At 39.4% G+C, this 21,649-nt stretch overlaps 1 long non-coding RNA gene across 1 annotated transcript; it reads right to left on the reverse strand.

The window, feature by feature from the left end:
• Window positions 1-417: 417 nt before the first annotated feature.
• Window positions 418-21,532, reverse strand: LOC147129040 (uncharacterized). The gene is made up of 3 exons (XR_015082593.1): window positions 18,123-21,532; window positions 4,464-4,539; window positions 418-994 (listed from the first exon to the last, which is right to left on the reverse strand). It is a non-coding gene; the product is annotated as an uncharacterized LOC147129040 (long non-coding RNA).
• Between the last annotated feature and the right edge of the window lie 117 nt (window positions 21,533-21,649).

Below are 21,649 nucleotides of genomic sequence, written 5' to 3' on the forward strand. Positions count from 1 at the left end.
TTCCTAGCAGGCCCACTAGTTGAAACACGGCATTCTGGTTGATATTGCCTTTGTGGAATAAGAGTTAATCCACCCGTGTTAGGCCATCTCCGGGGGCGGCCATTTTGTCACTTCTGTCCACTGAAAATGACATCACAACTACCCAGGGCTAATGACCAATCGTGGCTCGGATCCGGAAAACAGGTGAGCCACGATTGGTCGTTATCTGAGCCTTTAGCAACTGTGATGTCGTTTTCAGTCGACAGAAGTGACAAAATGGCCGCCCCCAGAGATGGCTTAAAAACGGATCAACTCTTATTGCACAATATTTATCAGGATGCCTTATTTCAACTAGCGGGCCATTTTAAGGACGCACAGGGGGCAGTTTCATTCAAGCTTTAGAGATTGCGAAAGCAAAAGTGCAAGTTTGCAAAGTGGTCACAAAAGCAATCGCAGAAGTTTTATTGGAATGGGTCACAAAAGTAGATCACAAATACACGGCGTGTAATTCTCTTCATTTCTTTTTCGTTTGGCCGTCAACTTAAACTGCGGGTGGCTTGAATGCTCCTTCCTGAAGAATTGTTCACTACTGTCGCTTGTTGTGAAGCGAGTCGGCTTCGCTGCCTCCGCTTTGTTATACTCCAGGCCTGTAGGGGGTGCTATTTGACAAGTTGTCTTGATTTGGCGGGTCACCGTCCAACGATGAACAATGAAACAAACCGTGCGCTAAAATCCAAACCGATCCCCCCCTTGACCCGTTTAACGAAATAAACGACCCAACGGACGCATAAAAAGCTGCCGCATTTTATGCCTGACAGAGGAAATAACAAATCGCATTGTTCCACTTTGCATATTTCCCAGCGGCTTTCGGGAATACATCCAAGGTAATATCATCGGGTTTGCGCACACGCTCGCCGTGTTGACGCGTACGGCGTCCATCGGCGGCGTTGCTTTTTCCAAAACACCCTTCAGCCCGTAGTCTGTGTACGCGCGTGTCGCCGGGAGAGTGCGTTACCTGCGGAGGGAGCACAAAAGGTGGGAGACAAAGGGAAAAGCTAAAAGGAAGAAAAGCATCACAGGGGCCTTGATGGAAGGGGGAAAACATGGATGGTCGGGGAGAGAGGCAGAGAGAGAGCTCGGCCGGGGGGAAAGAAGGAGGCTTGAGCGTGAAGAGGGAAAAAGACTAAGTGAGATTATTTTGTAGAGGTCGAAGACAATGGGAGACGGATTCGCTGAAAGCCACAAAGGGAAGAGGAGAAGGCCGCAAAGGAATCATTCTCTTAGATGTGCTGCACTCAGAAAGCTCTTCAGCTTTCCTTTGAGGATGGACATAAAGGATGGACTTCCATTTGTCATTAATTAGTCAGTCTAATTGACACCTTCTTTGTACATGCTTATGCATAGGCGGCGGTCGGCCACAATGACCTGTGGTTTGAAAAACGGATGATTTGAGTGATTTAAAAAAAATTAAATACATTTTTTTTTTAGTATGGATGAAGATGGAAAATCTCTGTTGTAGGTCATCAGGATTCTCAAGCAAAACATTCAAACGGCCCGAAAATATCTTCTGGATCCAAGATGTCGCTTTTCAATTGTTTCCCAATTCAAAATGAGTGAAGCTGCAATCGCCATACTTTATTGAATGCATCATGGGTCATCACTGATTTTTGACTTCTGCTGTGTACATTAGAAAACCGATATCCGTACTTTGACTTCCATTTCAGTCTGTACTTTTTGACTAAGTAATGGAGTTGAATCAGTACGCCGGACTACCTTTTTGAATGTGCATCGGTAGTTGTGCGCAGTGGAAAAGGAGCGTACAGCAGTTGCCTTGATTGAATAATTATTCAAATCCTCATCATAATCCTGTATTTTTTTTTTTTCCAAAATTTCATCGGCCTTTAACATGCCAGTAATATGTGGGCGCATGAATGACTCGGTGAAGGGCTGGTCACGAAAACAGTGGGCGATGCACACTTAGTAATTGCGCCTCATTAGCCTCTGCATTCTGCTCACGCCAGACGACCCCATAGGACGAGTGCCACTCACCGGCAAGTCATCAACCAATCAGGGGGTGGCGTTTGTCGTTCAAGGGTGGGGGGGCCGGGGGGCGTAGCGGGTAATGATAACTGTAATCCCGGAGATCTCCCAGATAGCTCGTTTATTTCATTTAAAAGCCAAATTACCAAACCCGAATGCAGCCGAGGCCTCGTGATTGAGTTGACGTGTCGCCGCGTTATTAAGCGAGGACCCGGCGTGCAATTAATGCGCCATCACAGCCTCGGCGCACACACTTACACACGCGCGGGATGAATGGCGGAAGACACAGCAGAGCGCTGGGGGTAGGGGGGGGGGGGGAACTAGCATCCAGCTTCAGCTATGAGGAAGCCTGATGAGGGACACCTCTGATTCGCTGCTTTTTATCTCCAGCACAAACGCGCAAGATTGGGAATATCTTGATTAGCAGGCTTAGGTGGTCCTGGGGAAATACACTCATCTCTTGCCCCCCCCCCCCCCCGTTCCCCCCCCACCTAAACCTCCTCCGTCCTCGTCTCTCTGGCATGTTGTTATCTCCAGGGTCCAAATGTTTGGAGATATCTTCACACACACCTGATGGCAAACAACCTCAGTTGTCTCCCCCCCCCCCTCGCATGTCCTTTCTTCTCACAGCCTTGACCGGACCGCGCGGCCTGTTTACAAAGAGTCGAGCCCCCCACCCCCCACCCCGCCCCCCGACATGCCGTTTAGTCCCCTGTTAGTCAAAAGGCAGAAACAGGGGAGGGGGGAAAAAAAAAAAAGTAGATGCCTTCTTTCTCAAATCCTTTTTCTGGAAAATTGGATTTCTTACCATTTGAGTAAGCACATTTGCATTTTTGTACCGATAATGACTATTTCCTCCATTTTCGCCGCCCCGTCCTTGTTGCCGCTTTATTTATTTATTTTTTTCCCACGGCACCTATGCGGGATAATTAAATTAATCTCTCCAAGCTCAAGCAAAGGCATCAAAAAGAAGCCGCGCGAGATGCGCCGTCCCGCCGAGAAAAGTGCCAAGCGGCGCTGCGATGACGTGGCGCGCGCTTGCGCAACGGCCGAGGAGGAGGAGCCCGAGCTGGCTTTTGACAAGGCCGCGGTTTGTGCAACAGGGGAGCGAGGTTAATTTGGGCTCTTTTTATGACAACGTCCGTTATATTTTCAAATCTTAAATACCCGAAGCCCCGATCGATGCATTTGGAATGACAACGACGTCGCTCTTTGTGCCAAGCCGTTCGTCCTCCTCAGGTGGGGGAGGAGACCGTCACAATAGATCACCATCGGCGACTACGCGGAACAAAAGGCCTCCTATGGCTCATATTTTTAATCAGTTTCACTTGTGACTAAATAGGAGGTTGACTTCACGTGGGTGGCTTTTCAAGCAGTTGAAGAACAAAGACGAACCTTTCCGAAACACTCATCACAGAAACAATAGTATGGAAAGCAGTTTCAGCATTCATCCTAAGTCCTTTAAAGAGAAGTCAACCCAAGCATTTTCTTGATAATAATATTTTCCCAGCAGGCCAAGTAGTTGAAACGAGGCATTCCGATGAATATTTTGTCTGTGGAATATGAGTTAAGCGGCAAAATGCACCCGTTTTTAGCCATCTCCGAGGGCGGCCATTTTGACACTTCTGTCGATCGAAAATGACATCACAGTTGTTCAGGGCTCAGGTAACGACCAATCACGGTTCACCTGTTTTCTGAAGCTGAGCCATGATCGGTCGTCACCTGAGCCCTGAGCAGTTGTGATGTCATTTGCAGTCGACAGAAAGTAGAAAATGGCCGCCCCCTGAGATGGCTAAAAACGGGTGGATTAACTCTTATTCCACAAACGCGATATTTATCAGAAAGCTTTATTTCAACCAAGGTGGCTCCAAAGCTAGACTGTAATTCAACAAATTTAACCTTTTTTTTTTTTTTATTTTATTTTTTTTATTTTAATCTCTTAAATATCTTACTGGTACATTGACCTTATGATGGATATGAAGATTGTCAAATAAATGCTGAAATGGCGTTCCATAGAAGACGAAAAAAACGTGCCCCTCAGCAGCACACTGTTGAATTTCCGTCGGCAGGACGACGGCGGATGCGTCCGAGTACATCCAAAGCGTACCAAACAGTAGCTTGCCGCCTCTCGAAATGACTTCTAATTGTGGTTTTCTATTACAGGAGTTTGCGGGCTGCTTCGACCACGCGTGTCAAACTTATTTTCGGGACTTTTTCCAGATGAGAGCGAAAAAAAGGGTAGCTTGACATTTTTGGGGTCTGGATTTGAACACACATGATGTTTTCATTTTGTATCGGCTTCAAATGAAAGACTTGGAATCGAACCACCATTTGGGGAAAATATGTATTCATAACGTCACTTGACAATTGAACGCGTTTGTTACAAAACGAGGAGTCTTGTCTCTTATACCAAATATGGTCGGGGTAAGAATCTTAACACTCACCTTGTTGCATAATTGCCTCTGGTTTGACACAGCTATGACCCATCTTGATCATTCGACTGAAATTCCAGCAGTGGACCTGTGGAAATGAGATAACTGACGTGAGTACATGATTGTGCCCGTCCACCGGCACCTTTACCCTTAAAACCTACGTCTTCCTTAAAGAAATTAAATGAACTCTCCTTCAACCCAAAAAAACATTTTGCTCTATGTTACTTCCCTCCTTCCCTAGCAGAGCAGGTCGTAACAACACACACACACACACACACACTCATTCACACGCAGGCCTCTGATCTGGTTGACTGGGCTCTGTTCAGCACGTAATGAGTGGACTATGCGCTTTTTATTTGTCTTAGTCCCCTAATGTTGACTCATGCTCAGCTGCCTGGCACATGAGCGCGCGTGTGCTTTTTGTGCGCGCGTGGATGTCGACACGCTAACCAAATTCTTCTTCGGATATTCACAATAACTGCTGATGAGGTGTGATCAGCGACTGTAACCAAAAACGATTGCGGGCATGTAAAAAAAAAAAAAAAAAGAGCTGCGGGAGGAGATGTTCAATTTTTCATCTGACTGGCCGCTGACAGGCGGCGCTGCCTGTGCAAATACACAAAGTGTATACAGTATGTGCGGCGGTCAGACTGAAATTTAAGTTACTGATTAAAATGTAGCCTAAACACACATGACCTCCATTGTTGTTTGGCTTCACAAAAAAAAAAAAATGTCATCGGTGTCATTTTCACACCCCAAAAATAGCATAAATAACCACGTGTGCGCACACAATGTGCTAGGAATGTGTTTGAGAGCCGTGTGTTCGCAAGTAATTGAAAACAGGGCCGTGTAATGTGGAAAAATGACAGCTTTGAAAGATTCTGTGAAGTCAAACATTACCGCAATTAAGCGTGTGAGCGCCGGAGTATATCTCCGTCTTCATAGTCCTCTTTACAATGACAAGATTCCGCGAGCCACCAAGTTGCGAGCCAGCAAGTCCTTAACACGATCAAAAGCGCTCACTGACATTTACAACCTCAATTGTGAGACACTATTTGTTCCAAGAAATGATTTTCATTTATTCCCAACTGCCTGTTCTCTTCATTTTGTAGTGTTTGTCTTGGCTGCACTGCTTCCAGTACATGTTATGGAGAGGTAAGTTTTTATTTGTCCAATCACATTTCAGGCTCTGTGTCGCCATGTCAATCTAATCTGCCCTGGGCATTTAGAATCAATCGTGCTTGCAAATGTAACTTAAACTATAATAGCAATTCGTCCACCCAACCACCCGCCCCCGAACGCCTCACTATACACAGTCATTCACCCCCCCACCCCTCCCTCCAAACACCTGACTATACATGGCCATTTTTTTCAACAAAAAACGCCTGACTACACATGGCGTATTTTTTTCCACAAATAAATGTCTTACTATCCATGGTCGTTTTTTTTTTTGTTTTTTTCCCCGCAAAAGACGCCTTACTATACCCTTACGATACATGGTCTTTTTTTTTTTTTCACAAAAAAACGCCTTGATATACCCTTACTGTGATTTTCACAAAAAACACCTTACTATACATGGTCGTTGTTTTCACAAAAAAACGCCTTACTATACATGGTCGTTTTTTTTCACAAAAAACGCCTTCCTATACCCTTACGATAATTGTAGTTTGTTTTTTGTTTTGTTTTTCACAAAAAACGCCGTACTATATATGGTTGGGGTTTTTTCCCCAAAACTCCTTACTATACATGGTGATTTTTTTCACAAAAACGCCTTACTATACATGGTCGTCTTTTTTTCACAAAAACAGCGTGCTGTATATGGTTGTTTATTTCCCCAAAAACGCCTTACGATAATGGTCGTTTTTTGTTGGGTTTTTTTCACAAAAAAACGCTGTACTATACATGGTTGTTTTTTCCCCAAAAAACGCCTTACTATACCCTGATTATACATGGTAATTTTTTTTTACAAAAACGCCCATGGTCGTTTTTTTTTCTTCACAAAAAAACCTTACTATACATGGTAGTTATTTTCACAAAAAAAACTTATGGTCGTTGCTTTTCACAAAAAACGCCTTACTATACATCGTCATTTTTTTCACAAAATATGCCTTACTATATATGGTGGGGGTTTTTTTTCGACAAAAAACACCTAAAGATACCCTTACTATACATAGTTGTTATTTTCACAAAAAAACGCCTTACTAAACATGGTGGGGTTTTTTTTCACCAAAAACACCTTACTATACCCTTACCGTGTTTTTCCCCAAAAACACCTTACTATACCCTTATTGTACATGTTCGTGTATTTTTTCACAAAAAACGCCTTACTATATGCCCTTACTATACATGGTTGTTTTTTTAGGTTTTTTTTTTTTCACAAAAAAAGCTTTACTATACAACGTTTTTTTCACAAAGACGAAAAAAGAAAAAAGTGGTAAGAGTATAGTAAGGCAATTTTTGTAAAAAACGTGGTAAGGTTATAGTTAAAAAAAAAAAAAAAAAGGAGGTAAGGGTATATACCCTTACATTTAAAAAAAAAAAAAAAAAGGAAGGTCAGAGTATACCTTACCTTACCTTTTTTTTTCAAAAAACGAGGTAAGGCAATACCCTTACCTTTTTTTTCTTCAAAAAAGAGGTAAGGGTATGCAAATGGTAGGTAATGCGTTTTCGAAAAACATGGTTAGGGTATAGTAAGGCATTTTTTTTTTCCATAAACGAAAGCTCGAGCTGAGAGGAGAGTGTTGTGCAGTTGTAAACCTGAGGGCTCAGGTTCGAATTTCGGACATGCCATTTATATATATGTGATTGAAAAAAACGACCATGTATCAGAACTAGTTTTTTTTTTTCGAAAAACGTGGTAAGGGTATAGTAAGGTGTTTTTTAAATTTTTTTTATTTAAAGTGGTAAGAGTACACTAAGGCGTTTTTTTGTGAAAAAAGAAAACCATAGGCGGGTTTTTTTTTTTCTGCCTTAGAAGATATGTGGACAATGAGTCATGCTTTTCAGCGCTCTACTGGCTGAGAGGATAGTGTCGTGGATTTGTAAACCTAAGGGCCTCGGTTCGAATCTTGGACATGACATTTATATGTATGTTTTAAAATAACGACCAACGTAAGGCGTATTTTTTACCTCGTTTAAAAAAAAAAAAAAAAAACGCCTTACTGTACCCTTACCACGTTTTTCCTAAAAAACACCTCACTATATACCCTTACCACTTTTTTTGAAAAAAATACGTCTAACTATAGATGGTCGTTTTTTTTATAAACATTCATATAAATGGCATGTCCGAGATTCGAACCCAGGCCCTCAGGTATACAAGTCCACGACACTATGCTCTCAGCCAGCAGAGAGCTGAAAAGTAAGACTGTTCATTGTCAATATACTATCTTCAATGGCAAAAAAAAATTTCCACAAAAACGCCTTACTATACCCTTACCACGTTTTTGGCAAAAAACACCTAACTATACACTTACCACTTTTTTCGAAAAAAATATGCCTTACTATACATGCACCTCGTTTTTCGAAAAAAAAGGTATACCCTTACCTCGTTTTTCGAAAAAAACGCCTTACTATACCCTAACCACATTTTTGGCAAAAAACACCTTACTATACCCTTACCTCGTTTTTCGTAAAAAGACGCCTTACTATACCCTTACCTCATTTTTTTGTAAAAAGACGCCTTACTATACCCTTACCTCATTTTTCTGAAAAAAGACGCCTTACTATACCCTTACCTCATTTTTCGGAAAAAGACGCCTTACTATTATACCCTTATCAAATTTTTCGTAAAAAGACGCCTTACTATACCCTTACCTCATTTTTCGTAAAAAGACGCCTTACTATACCCTTACCTCATTTTTGGGAAAAAAAAAGCCTTACTATACCCTTACCTCATTTTTGGGAAAAAAAAAAGCCTTACTATACCCTTACCTCATTTTTCGGAAAAAGACGCCTTACTATTATACCCTTATCAAATTTTTCGTAAAAAGACGCCTTACTATACCCTTACCTCATTTTTCGTAAAAAGACGCCTTACTATACCCTTACCTCATTTTTCGTAAAAAGACGCCTTACTATACCCTTACCTCATTTTTCGTAAAAAAAAGCCTTACTATACCCTTACCTCATTTTTCGTTAAAAGACGCCTTACTATACCCTTACCTCATTTTTGGGAAAAAAAAGCCTTACTATACCCTTACCTCATTTTTTGGAAAAAGATGCCTTACTATACCCTTACCTCATTTTTTGGAAAAAGACGCCTTACTATACCCTTACCTCATTTTTGGGAAAAAGACGCCTTACTATACCCTTACCTCATTTTTGGGAAAAAAAAGCCTTACTTACCCTTACCTCATTTTTCGTAAAAAGACGCCTTACTACCCTTACCTCGTTTTTCGGAAAAAGACGCCTTACTCTACCCTTACCTCATTTTTCGGAAAAAAGACGCCTTACTATACCCTTACCTCATTTTTCGTAAAAGAACGCCTTACTATACCCTTACCTCATTTTTCGTAAAAAAACGCCTTACTATACCCTTACCTCATTTTTCGTAAAAAAACGCCTTACTGTACCCTTACCTCATTTTTCAAAAAAAAAACGCCTTACTGTACCCTTACCTCATTTTTCAAAAAAAAAAAGCCTTACTGTACCCTGACCTCATTTTTCGTAAAAAGACGCCTTACTATACCCTTATCTAATTTTTCGTAAAAAGACGCCTTACTATACCCTTACCTCATTTTTTGGAAAAAGACGCCTTACTATACCCTTATCTAATTTTTCGTAAAAAGACGCCTTACTATACCCTTACCTCATTTTTCGTAAAAAGACGCCTTACTATACCCTTACCTCATTTTTCGTAAAAAAACGCCTTACTATACCCTTACCTCATTTTTGGGAAAAAAAACGCCTTACTATACCCTTACCTCATTTTTCGTAAAAAAAACGCCTTACTATACCCTTACCTCATTTTTGGGAAAAAACGCCTTACTATACCCTTACCTCATTTTTCTGTAAAAAGACGCCTTACTATACCCTTACCTCATTTTTCGGAAAAAGACGCCTTACTATACCCTTATCTCATTTTTCTGTAAAAAGACGCCTTACTATACCCTTACCTCATTTTTCGTAAAAAAAACGCCTTACTATACCCTTACCTCATTTTTGGGAAAAAAAACGCCTTACTATACCCTTACGTCATTTTTCGTAAAAAGACACCTTACTATACCCTTACCTCATTTTTCGTAAAAAAACGCCTTACTATACCCTTACCTCATTTTTCGGAAAAAAGACGCCTTACTATACCCTTACCTCATTTTTTGTAAAAAAACGCCTTACTATACCCTTACCTCATTTTTTGTAAAAAACACCTCACTATATACCCTTACCACTTTTTTTGAAAAAAATACGTCTTACATGGTTGTTTTTTTTTTAAAACATTCATATAAATGGCATGTCCGAGATTCGAACCCAGGCCCTCAGGTATACAACTCCACGACACTATGCTCTCAGCCAGTAGAGAGCTGAAAAGTAAGACTGTTCATTGTCAATATACTATCCTCAATGGCAAAAATAATTTTCCACAAGACGCCTTACTGTACCCTTGCCTCATTTTTCGGAAAAAGACGCCTTACTATACCCTTACCTCATTTTTTGGAAAAAGACGCCTTACTATACCCTTATCTCATTTTTCGTAAAAAGACACCTTACTATACCCTTACCTCATTTTTCGGAAAAAAGACGCCTTACTATACCCTTACCTCATTTTTCATAAAAAGACGCCTTACTATACCCTTACCTCATTTTTCGTAAAAAGACGCCTTACTATACCCTTACCTCCTTTTTCGTAAAAAAACGCCTTACTATACCCTTACCTCATGTTTGGGAAAAAAGACGCCTTACTATACCCTTACCTCATTTTTGGGAAAAAAGACGCCTTACTATACCCTTACCTCATTTTTCGTAAAAAAAACGCCTTACTATACCCTTACGTCATTTTTCGTAAAAAAACGCCTTACTATACCCTTACTTCATTTTTCGTAAAAAAACGCCTTACTATACCCTTACCTCATTTTTCGTTAAAAAACGCCTTACTATACCCTTACCTCATTTTTCGTAAAAAAACGCCTTACTATACCCTTACCTCATTTTTCGTTAAAAAACGCCTTACTATACCCTTACCTCATTTTTCGTAAAAAAACGCCTTACTATACCCTTACTTCATTTTTGGGAAAAAACGCCTTACTATACCCTTACCTCATTTTTCGTAAAAAAAACGCCTTACTATACCCTTACCTCATTTTTGGGAAAAAAAACGCCTTACTATACCCTTACCTCATTTTTCGTAAAAAAAACGCCTTACTATACCCTTACCTCATTTTTGGGAAAAAAAACGCCTTACTATACCCTTACCTCATTTTTCGTAAAAAAAACGCCTTACTATACCCTTACCTCATTTTTGGGAAAAAAAACGCCTTACTATACCCTTACCTCATTTTTCGTAAAAAAACGCCTTACTATACCCTTACCTCATTTTTCGTAAAAAAACGCCTTACTATACCCTTACCTCATTTTTCGTTAAAAAACGCCTTACTATACCCTTACCTCATTTTTCGTAAAAAAAACGCCTTACTATACCCTTACCTCATTTTTCGTTAAAAAACGCCTTACTATACCCTTACCTCATTTTTCGTAAAAAAACGCCTTACTATACCCTTACCTCATTTTTCGTAAAAAAACGCCTTACTATACCCTTACCTCATTTTTTGTAAAAAACGCCTTACTATACCCTTACCTCATTTTTCGGAAAAAAGACGCCTTACTATACCCTTACCTCATTTTTCGGAAAAAAGATGCCTTACTATACCCTTACCTCATTTTTCGGAAAAAAGATGCCTTACTATACCCTTACCTCATTTTTTGGAAAAAGATGCCTTACTATACCCTTACCACGTTTTTCCTAAAAAAACACCTCACTATATACCCTTACCACTTTTTTTGAAAAAAATACGTCTTACATGGTTGTTTTTTTTTTAAAACATTCATATAAATGGCATGTCCGAGATTCGAACCCAGGCCCTCAGGTATACAACTCCACGACACTATGCTCTCAGCCAGTAGAGAGCTGAAAAGTAAGACTGTTCATTGTCAATATACTATCCTCAATGGCAAAAATAATTTTCCACAAGACGCCTTACTGTACCCTTGCCTCATTTTTCGGAAAAAGACGCCTTACTATACCCTTACCTCATTTTTCGTAAAAAAACGCCTTACTATACCCTTACCTCATTTTTCGTAAAAAGACGCCTTACTATACCCTTACCTCATTTTTCGTAAAAAAACGCCTTACTATACCCTTACCTCATTTTTCGTAAAAAGACGCCTTACTATAACCTTACCTCATTTTTCGTAAAAAGACGCCTTACTATACCCTTACCTCATTTTTCGTAAAAAGACGCCTTACTATAACCTTACCTCATTTTTCGTAAAAAAACGCCTTACTATACCCTTACCTCATTTTTCGTAAAAAAACGCCTTACTATACCCTTACCTCATTTTTCGTAAAAAAACGCCTTACTATACCCTTACCTCATTTTTCGTAAAAAAACGCCTTACTATACCCTTACCTCATTTTTCTGTAAAAAGACGCCTTACTATACCCTTACCTCATTTTTCGTTAAAAAACGCCTTACTATACCCTTACCTCATTTTTCGTAAAAAAACGCCTTACTATACCCTTACCTCATTTTTCGTTAAAAAACGCCTTACTATACCCTTACCTCATTTTTCGTAAAAAAAACGCCTTACTATACCCTTACATCATTTTTGGGAAAAAAAACGCCTTACTATACCCTTACCTCATTTTTCGTAAAAAAAACGCCTTACTATACCCTTACCTCATTTTTGGGAAAAAAAACGCCTTACTATACCCTTACCTCATTTTTCGTAAAAAAAACGCCTTACTATACCCTTACCTCATTTTTGGGAAAAAAAACGCCTTACTATACCCTTACCTCATTTTTCGTAAAAAAACGCCTTACTATACCCTTACCTCATTTTTCGTTAAAAAACGCCTTACTATACCCTTACCTCATTTTTCGTAAAAAAACGCCTTACTATACCCTTACCTCATTTTTCGTTAAAAAACGCCTTACTATACCCTTACCTCATTTTTCGTAAAAAAACGCCTTACTATACCCTTACTTCATTTTTGGGAAAAAACGCCTTACTATACCCTTACCTCATTTTTCGTAAAAAAACCGCCTTACTATACCCTTACCTCATTTTTGGGAAAAAAAACGCCTTACTATACCCTTACCTCATTTTTCGTAAAAAAAACGCCTTACTATACCCTTACCTCATTTTTGGGAAAAAAAACGCCTTACTATACCCTTACCTCATTTTTGGGAAAAAACGCCTTACTATACCCTTACCTCATTTTTCTGTAAAAAGACGCCTTACTATACCCTTACCTCATTTTTCGGAAAAAGACGCCTTACTATACCCTTATCTCATTTTTCTGTAAAAAGACGCCTTACTATACCCTTACCTCATTTTTCGTAAAAAAACGCCTTACTATACCCTTACCTCATTTTTCGGAAAAAAGACGCCTTACTATACCCTTACCTCATTTTTTGTAAAAAAACGCCTTACTATACCCTTACCTCATTTTTTGTAAAAAACGCCTTACTATACCCTTACCTCATTTTTCGGAAAAAAGACGCCTTACTATACCCTTACCTCATTTTTCGGAAAAAAGACGCCTTACTATACCCTTACCTCATTTTTCGGAAAAAAGATGCCTTACTATACCCTTACCTCATTTTTTGGAAAAAGATGCCTTACTATACCCTTACCACGTTTTTCCTAAAAAAACACCTCACTATATACCCTTACCACTTTTTTTGAAAAAAATACGTCTTACATGGTTGTTTTTTTTTTAAAACATTCATATAAATGGCATGTCCGAGATTCGAACCCAGGCCCTCAGGTATACAACTCCACGGCACTATGCTCTCAGCCAGTAGAGAGCTGAAAAGTAAGACTGTTCATTGTCAATATACTATCCTCAATGGCAAAAATAATTTTCCACAAGACGCCTTACTGTACCCTTGCCTCATTTTTCGGAAAAAGACGCCTTACTATACCCTTACCTCATTTTTTGGAAAAAGACGCCTTACTATACCCTTATCTCATTTTTCGTAAAAAGACACCTTACTATACCCTTACCTCATTTTTCGTAAAAAAACGCCTTACTATACCCTTACCTCATTTTTCGGAAAAAAGACGCCTTACTATACCCTTACCTCATTTTTCATAAAAAGACGCCTTACTATACCCTTACCTCATTTTTCGTAAAAAGACGCCTTACTATACCCTTACCTCCTTTTTCGTAAAAAAACGCCTTACTATACCCTTACCTCATGTTTGGGAAAAAAGACGCCTTACTATACCCTTACCTCATTTTTCGTAAAAAAACGCCTTACTATACCCTTACCTCATTTTTGGGAAAAAAGACGCCTTACTATACCCTTACCTCATTTTTCGTAAAAAAAACGCCTTACTATACCCTTACGTCATTTTTCGTAAAAAAACGCCTTACTATACCCTTACTTCATTTTTCGTAAAAAAACGCCTTACTATACCCTTACCTCATTTTTGGGGAAAAAAACGCCTTACTATACCCTTACCTCATTTTTCGTAAAAAAAACGCCTTACTATACCCTTACCTCATTTTTCGTAAAAAAACGCCTTACTATACCCTTACCTCATTTTTGGGAAAAAAAACGCCTTACTATACCCTTACCTCATTTTTCGTAAAAAAAAACGCCTTACTATACCCTTACCTCATTTTTGGGAAAAAAGACGCCTTACTATACCCTTACCTCATTTTTGGGAAAAAAGACGCCTTACTATACCCTTACCTCATTTTTGGGAAAAAAGACGCCTTACTATACCCTTACCTCATTTTTCGTAAAAAAACGCCTTACTATACCCTTACCTCATTTTTGGGAAAAAACGCCTTACTATACCCTTACCTCATTTTTCTGTAAAAAGACGCCTTACTATACCCTTACCTCATTTTTCGGAAAAAGACGCCTTACTATACCCTTATCTCATTTTTCTGTAAAAAGACGCCTTACTATACCCTTATCTCATTTTTCGTAAAAAGACACCTTACTATACCCTTACCTCATTTTTCGTAAAAAAACGCCTTACTATACCCTTACCTCATTTTTCGGAAAAAAGACGCCTTACTATACCCTTACCTCATTTTTCGTAAAAAGACGCCTTACTATACCCTTACCTCCTTTTTCGTAAAAAAACGCCTTACTATACCCTTACCTCATGTTTGGGAAAAAAGACGCCTTACTATACCCTTACCTCATTTTTGGGAAAAAAGACGCCTTACTATACCCTTACCTCATTTTTCGTAAAAAAAACGCCTTACTATACCCTTACGTCATTTTTCGTAAAAAAACGCCTTACTATACCCTTACTTCATTTTTCGTAAAAAAACGCCTTACTATACCCTTACCTCATTTTTGGGAAAAAAAACGCCTTACTATACCCTTACCTCATTTTTCGTAAAAAAAACGCCTTACTATACCCTTACCTCATTTTTCGTAAAAAAACGCCTTACTATACCCTTACCTCATTTTTGGGAAAAAAAACGCCTTACTATACCCTTACCTCATTTTTCGTAAAAAAAACGCCTTACTATACCCTTACCTCATTTTTGGGAAAAAAGACGCCTTACTATACCCTTACCTCATTTTTGGGAAAAAAGACGCCTTACTATACCCTTACCTCATTTTTCGTAAAAAAACGCCTTACTATACCCTTACCTCATTTTTGGGAAAAAACGCCTTACTATACCCTTATCTCATTTTTCTGTAAAAAGACGCCTTACTATACCCTTACCTCATTTTTGGGAAAAAAAAAGCCTTACTATACCCTTACCTCATTTTTCGTAAAAAAAAAGCCTTACTATACCCTTACCTCATTTTTGGGAAAAAAAAAGCCTTACTATACCCTTACCTAATTTTTCTGTAAAAAGACGCCTTACTCTACCCTTACCTCATTTTTCGGAAAAAAGACGCCTTACTATACCCTTACCTCATTTTTCGGAAAAAAGACGCCTTACTATACCCTTACCTCGTTTTTCGGAAAAAAGACGCCTTACTATACCCTTAACTCATTTTTGGGGAAAAAAAAAGCCTTACTATACCCTTACCTAATTTTTCTGTAAAAAGACGCCTTACTCTACCCTTACCTCATTTTTCGGAAAAAAGACGCCTTACTATACCCTTACCTCATTTTTCGGAAAAAAGACGCCTTACTATACCCTTACCTCGTTTTTTGGAAAAAGACGCCTTACTATACCCTTAACTCATTTTTGGGGAAAAAAAAAGCCTTACTATACCCTTAACTCATTTTTGGGAAAAAAAAGCCTTACTATACCCTTAGCTCATTTTTCGTAAAAAGACGCCTTACTATACCCTTACCTCGTTTTTCGGAAAAAGACGCCTTACTATACCCTTATCTAATTTTTCGGAAAAAGACGCCTTACTCTACCCTTACCTCATTTTTCGGAAAAAGACGCCTTACTATACCCTTATCTAATTTTTCGTAAAAAGACGCCTTACTATACCCTTACCTCGTTTTTCGGAAAAAAGACGCCTTACTAAACCCTTACCTGATTTTTCGTAAAAAGACGCCTTACTATACCCTTACCTAATTTTTCTGTAAAAAGACGCCTTACTATACCCTTACCTCATTTTTCGAAAAAAAACGCCTTACTATATCCTAACCACATTTTTGGCAAAAAACACCTTCCTATACCCTTACCTCGTTTTTCGAAAAAACGCCTTACTATACCCTTACCTCTTTTTCGGAAAGAAAAGGTAAGGGTATCGTAAAAATATGCCTTACTATACCCTTACCTCTTTTTCGGAAAGAAAAGGTAAGGGTATCGTAAAAATATGCCTTACTATACATGCACCTCGTTTTTCGAAAAAAAAAAGGTAAGGTTATACCCCTACCTCGTTTTTCGAAAAAAAAACGCCTTACTATATTCTAACCATGTTTTTTTTCGAAAAAACGCCTTACTATACCCTTACCTCTTTTTCAAAAAAAAAAGGTGAGGGTATTGCCTTACCACGTTTTTCCTAAAAAAACACCTTACTATATACCCTTACCACTTTTTTCGAAAAAAATATGCCTTACTATATATGCACCTCGTTTTTCGGAAAAAAAAAGGTAAGGGTATACCCTTACCACTTTTTTCGAAAAAAATACACCATACTATACATGGTCGTTTTTTTTCAAACATACATATAAATGGCATGTCCAAGATTCGAACCCAGGCCCTCAGGTATACAACTCCACGACACTATGCTCTCAGCCAGTAGAGAGCTGGAAAGCAAGACTGCTCATTGTCCATATAATATCGTCAACAGCAAAAAAAAAAACGCCTTACTATACACAGGCCCTCAGGTACACCCTTACGTTTTTCGAAAAAAAAAAAACGCCTTACTATATGCCCTTACCTTTTTCGAAAAAAAAAAAAACGCCTTACTATATGCCCTTACGTTTTTCCAAAAAAAAAAAAAAAACGCCTTACTATATACCCTTACCTCTTTTTCGAAAAAAAAAAAACGCCTTACTATATACCCTTACCTCTTTTTTGAAAAAAAAACGCCTTATTATATACCCTTACCTCTTTTTTGAAAAAAAAAAAAAAACGCCTTACTATATACCCTTACCTCTTTTTTGAAAAAAGAACGCCTTACTATATACCCTTACCTCTTTTTTGAAAAAAAAAAAAAAAAAACGCCTTACTATATACCCTTACCTCTTTTTTGAAAAAAAAACGCCTTACTATATACCCTTACCTCTTTTTTGAAAAAAAAAACGCCTTACTATATACCCTTACCTCTTTTTCGAAAAAAAAAAACGCCTTACTATATACCCTTACCTCTTTTTAAAAAAAAAACGCCTTACTATATACCCTTACCTCTTTTTCGAAAAAAAAAACGCCTTACTATATACCCTTACGTTTTTCGAAAAAAAAACGCCTTACTATATACCCTTACGTTTTTCGGAAAAAAAACGCCTTACTATATACCCTTACGTTTTTCGAAAAAAAAAACGCCTTTCTATTTACCCTTACGTTTTTCGAAAAAAAACGCCTTACTATATACCCTTACGTTTTTCTAAAATAAAACGCCTTACTATACACCCTTACGTTTTTCGAAAAAAAACGCCTTACTATATACCCTTACGTTTTTCAAAAAAAAAAAAACGCCTTACTATATACCCTTACGTTTTTCGAAAAAAAAACGCCTTACTATATATCCTTACGTTTTTCCGATAAAACACCTTACTATTTACCCTTACCACTTTTTTCGAAAAAAAAAAAAAACATGGTCGTTAAAATGATGCTAACAATAAGCTAGCATTAGCAATGAATAATTACATGTTGATCATCAAATTTCTGACTGAAATACTCTGGATCATAATTTGAGTCATGTTAGCATGCAAACATTAGCAGGCTAACTCTAGTAGCACAATCTAGGAACACAACTTAATCTAGAAACATAAGACCACACATTAGTATAAATTAGCATTTAAGATAATGCTCATGCTAACAAGTGGAAACATCAAACTCACCAGTTTAGTAGTTTTGGGACAGTTCGCATAAAGAAGTCTCCAGCTCAGGAAAAACACGATCTGGTTCGAAAGATTTTAAAACAACAATTTAAGTACCAGATAATCAGGTATAGTTGGAACAATTAAAGTGAATGAACTGACCTGCAGCAGCTGATCCTTGGCTTCTCTCCCATCCAACTGAAGAGTGAAGCCAAGGCAGTTTATATAGTGCCTAGCTACTTGGGGATTGGATAATTGAAACCAGGTGCTAGGGTGCGTTCAGGTACTGATAAAAATGTGGGGGAAGACAACACTGGAGGCAAAATTGGGAATTTAGCATTTTTGCTTTGTTAGCAATAAACATTTGTTTCAATTGTAGTTTTCCCGTTAGTTTTAGTCAACAATAATGACTTTTCTTACACATATAGTCTTTAAAAGAGAAAAGTTCCAATATGTGCCATTTTAGTTTCATAAACAAATAGCAATTACACCCAATATGGTCCAGCTGCAGCCACAAATTCCGATTTTTACGGAAACGCCCCGTTCTGAGAACGGGAACGCCCCCTCACCTCAAGGGTGACGCCACTCTGGCAGGAAGAAGCCTGTTCTCCAGTATTAAGTTTCCAATCCTACATGATTTGTTTTTAATAAAACATAAAAAAATATTCGTGGGTTGCTGTAGCTTTTATGAACATGGCCGCGACATTCGTCTTGGTTCCGTACACTGTTTTTCTCCTTCTCAATGCCACTGCTTCTACTACAAATAGTAGGTTACTTTAGCATAGACAGCCCCCTGCTGGAGTAGCTGTACTCACTAAATAATTTCTAATCAGCACACTCCAAACATTTAATTTGGAACGTGGTTTACAGTCAACTACGTGTGAATTAGATAACATTGCATTCCTGAGCAATAGAATGTCTTTTTTTTTTTTTTTTTTAATGTTTGATTTAAAGAATGAATAGGACGTTGTGACGTTGCGAGGACCCACTGCGCGTCCCCCTCACCCTGTGTCGAGTGGGGAACACCCCGGCTGTAACTGGATCCTTCTCATTGGTCGACAAAACGCGTACAGGAACGCCCAGTGGGCGTTATTGTACCTTTACAGGAACGTCCCGGCCGCAGCCGGACCCTTCTCATTACACCACCAATCAAAAGCTTTTTTTGGCCACTTGGGGGCAGTAGAGGGTAGAGAGTATAAGGTGTCGTTGTTTTGATCATGTGCGTACGCATGGTAACAACGAACCTGCGTTCGATTAAAATAGCGATAATGTTTAAGGCCTTTAGGGGCAGTGTAGTCTTGAGCGCGAGCTAACAATAAATATAGAACGTAATTGAAACGGGTAAATCTTATAAGGTCAACCATTACAAGGCTTTAGAGCTTAATAGACTTAAATCGAGCTGACTAAATCAGGCGATTATTTTTCATATAGTAGACGCCGGTGCACGCAAAGGCTTTTTCTCCGGATCGGAGAAATCGGTCATGTGTTGCTGAGGTGCCCACGTGAGTGCAAATATCCCACAACGGGTGGCGCACAAATTTTTGAGGACGTTTCATTGGCGAGTGCACAAAGTTCCGCATATGTATATTGTGTGTCGTCGCGCATTTTGTTATTTTAATTGCCAGATCATTGGAATCATCTTGATTCGACGTTCCAAAGTCATGTACAAAGTGTGGCCGCATACAATAAAAAAAAATTCTTTTTAAAAAAGATTGTGACTTGATCGTTCATTGGTTTGGATGAAGTGGTGCATTAGTGGATGTAATTGTAATTAGATGGATGGGCTATGGGATGGATGATTAAATGAAAGAATGAAAATACAGCTGGATTGGAAGTTACCAGGGTCCATGGATGGATGGCTGAACAAATAAATTCATTAATGGATGCATAGATGAATGGATGGATATTTGAACGGCTGGATGAAGTTACTGCAATAGATGGGCAAATGAATTAATTAGTTGGTAGAAAGCATGCGTGAATGAATGAATGGATGGATGCTGGAATAGATGTATATTTGAATGGCTGGATGAATTTAATATACATGGGGGGGCTAAATGAATGAATGAATAGCAGTAAGCACACGTGAATGGATGGATGGATGCGTGCACTGGTGAATGAATGAATTGAATCACGGATGCCCATGATGCAGACTAGGATGGATGACGGATGCGTGGATGGATAGTGAAAAGAATATTTGGATGGATGGATGGATCGATGAATGAATGAGTGAAAGAAATCATGGATGGGGCATGTTCTGATGGATGGATGATTGGTATAAACTGGTAGTTAGAAGACGTCATGCATGGACGACGGATGGATGGTTAATAATAAAATCGTATAATTGGTGACAGGATGCCCGAATGGATGGATGCGGTGACTATAAAGTCTAATTGGATTAAGTTCTACTGCCTGTTCATCTTTCCTAATATAATGACCTCATTAAAGGTTAGTCGTGTCACTCCGTGTGTGTGTGTGTGTGTGTGTGTGTGTCACATCTACATGATGTCACACGGACATAAATCATCCACTAAAACTGCGCGAGCTTCCTCGGGTCAGGTGAACACTTTGACGTAGCAGAGGAGAACGGAATACCGGGACACGTTGACTCCGTGTAAAATATCACGCCGTAGTCGTGTTTTTCGTACTTTGTCGCCGTTAAAGGGGCTCGCTGTGACATGTTGATAAATATTCAGCGAGACCACGGCGGCGGGACGAGGAAGCGCGAGCGAGCCCACGGAGCTCACGAGAGGGATCTTTCCCTTCCTCGCGGACGGAAAACAAGGCGGGGAGGGGCGCTGCGCGGCGGTAGGGCCAATCGCGGAGCGAGGTGGGTTTCGAGTTTGTAGTCCTAGCCAATGAACGTTGGGATGAGGGGTCCCAACCCCACGTGGGCTCTGATTTGCCAAAGGACGATATCAGGCTTTGGACCAATCGCAGCCGAGCAGGGTGTTAATCTTGGCGCCGATTGGCTGTGCGCTTGTCACGGTCTCCCTCACTCATCACGTTTAGCCCGTTGAGATTAACTCTTTCCTGTCACCCACGAAGGAACCGCTCTGCCCATAAAACACAACCCCGCGCCGTAATAGCCAAATGTGAATTAATGAATGATCCAGAGGCGGTTTGTTTTTAGAAACGCAATGTATCAGTTCAGCCGGACCGCGCCAGCGCCTCGTTTGGGACAGATTTAAAGAAAGGAGAAGAGAACTGTCGTGAGACCCTCCTGGACAAACCAAGACCGGCTTTTTAAACCTCCCCCTAATCATAATCAAATTAGCATGCGAGAGAAGCAGAGAGATTAAAAGCACATGAGAAACGCAAGCGTAGCAGCAGTAAAGAATAAGCCATAACATTCAATTCGCACATATCTTGGTGGGTCCCGTTTGTGCAACCGCGACAGCCTTGTTTTAATTGCGTTGATGTTTCAGGTTTGATTCGCTTCTGTAAGACCCCCACCTCACCCCACCCGCACTAAAAAAAAAAAAAAAAAGAAAAAGCCAAGCGTTAAAAGCAGCCATTTAAAAAGGGGGCTTCTTCCCTTCTCGGGGCTG

This window comes from Filicampus tigris, chromosome 19 (genome assembly GCF_054856515.1).
Source record: "Filicampus tigris isolate MCC_2025a chromosome 19, RoL_Ftig_1.0, whole genome shotgun sequence".
Taxonomy (NCBI): domain Eukaryota; kingdom Metazoa; phylum Chordata; class Actinopteri; order Syngnathiformes; family Syngnathidae; genus Filicampus; species Filicampus tigris.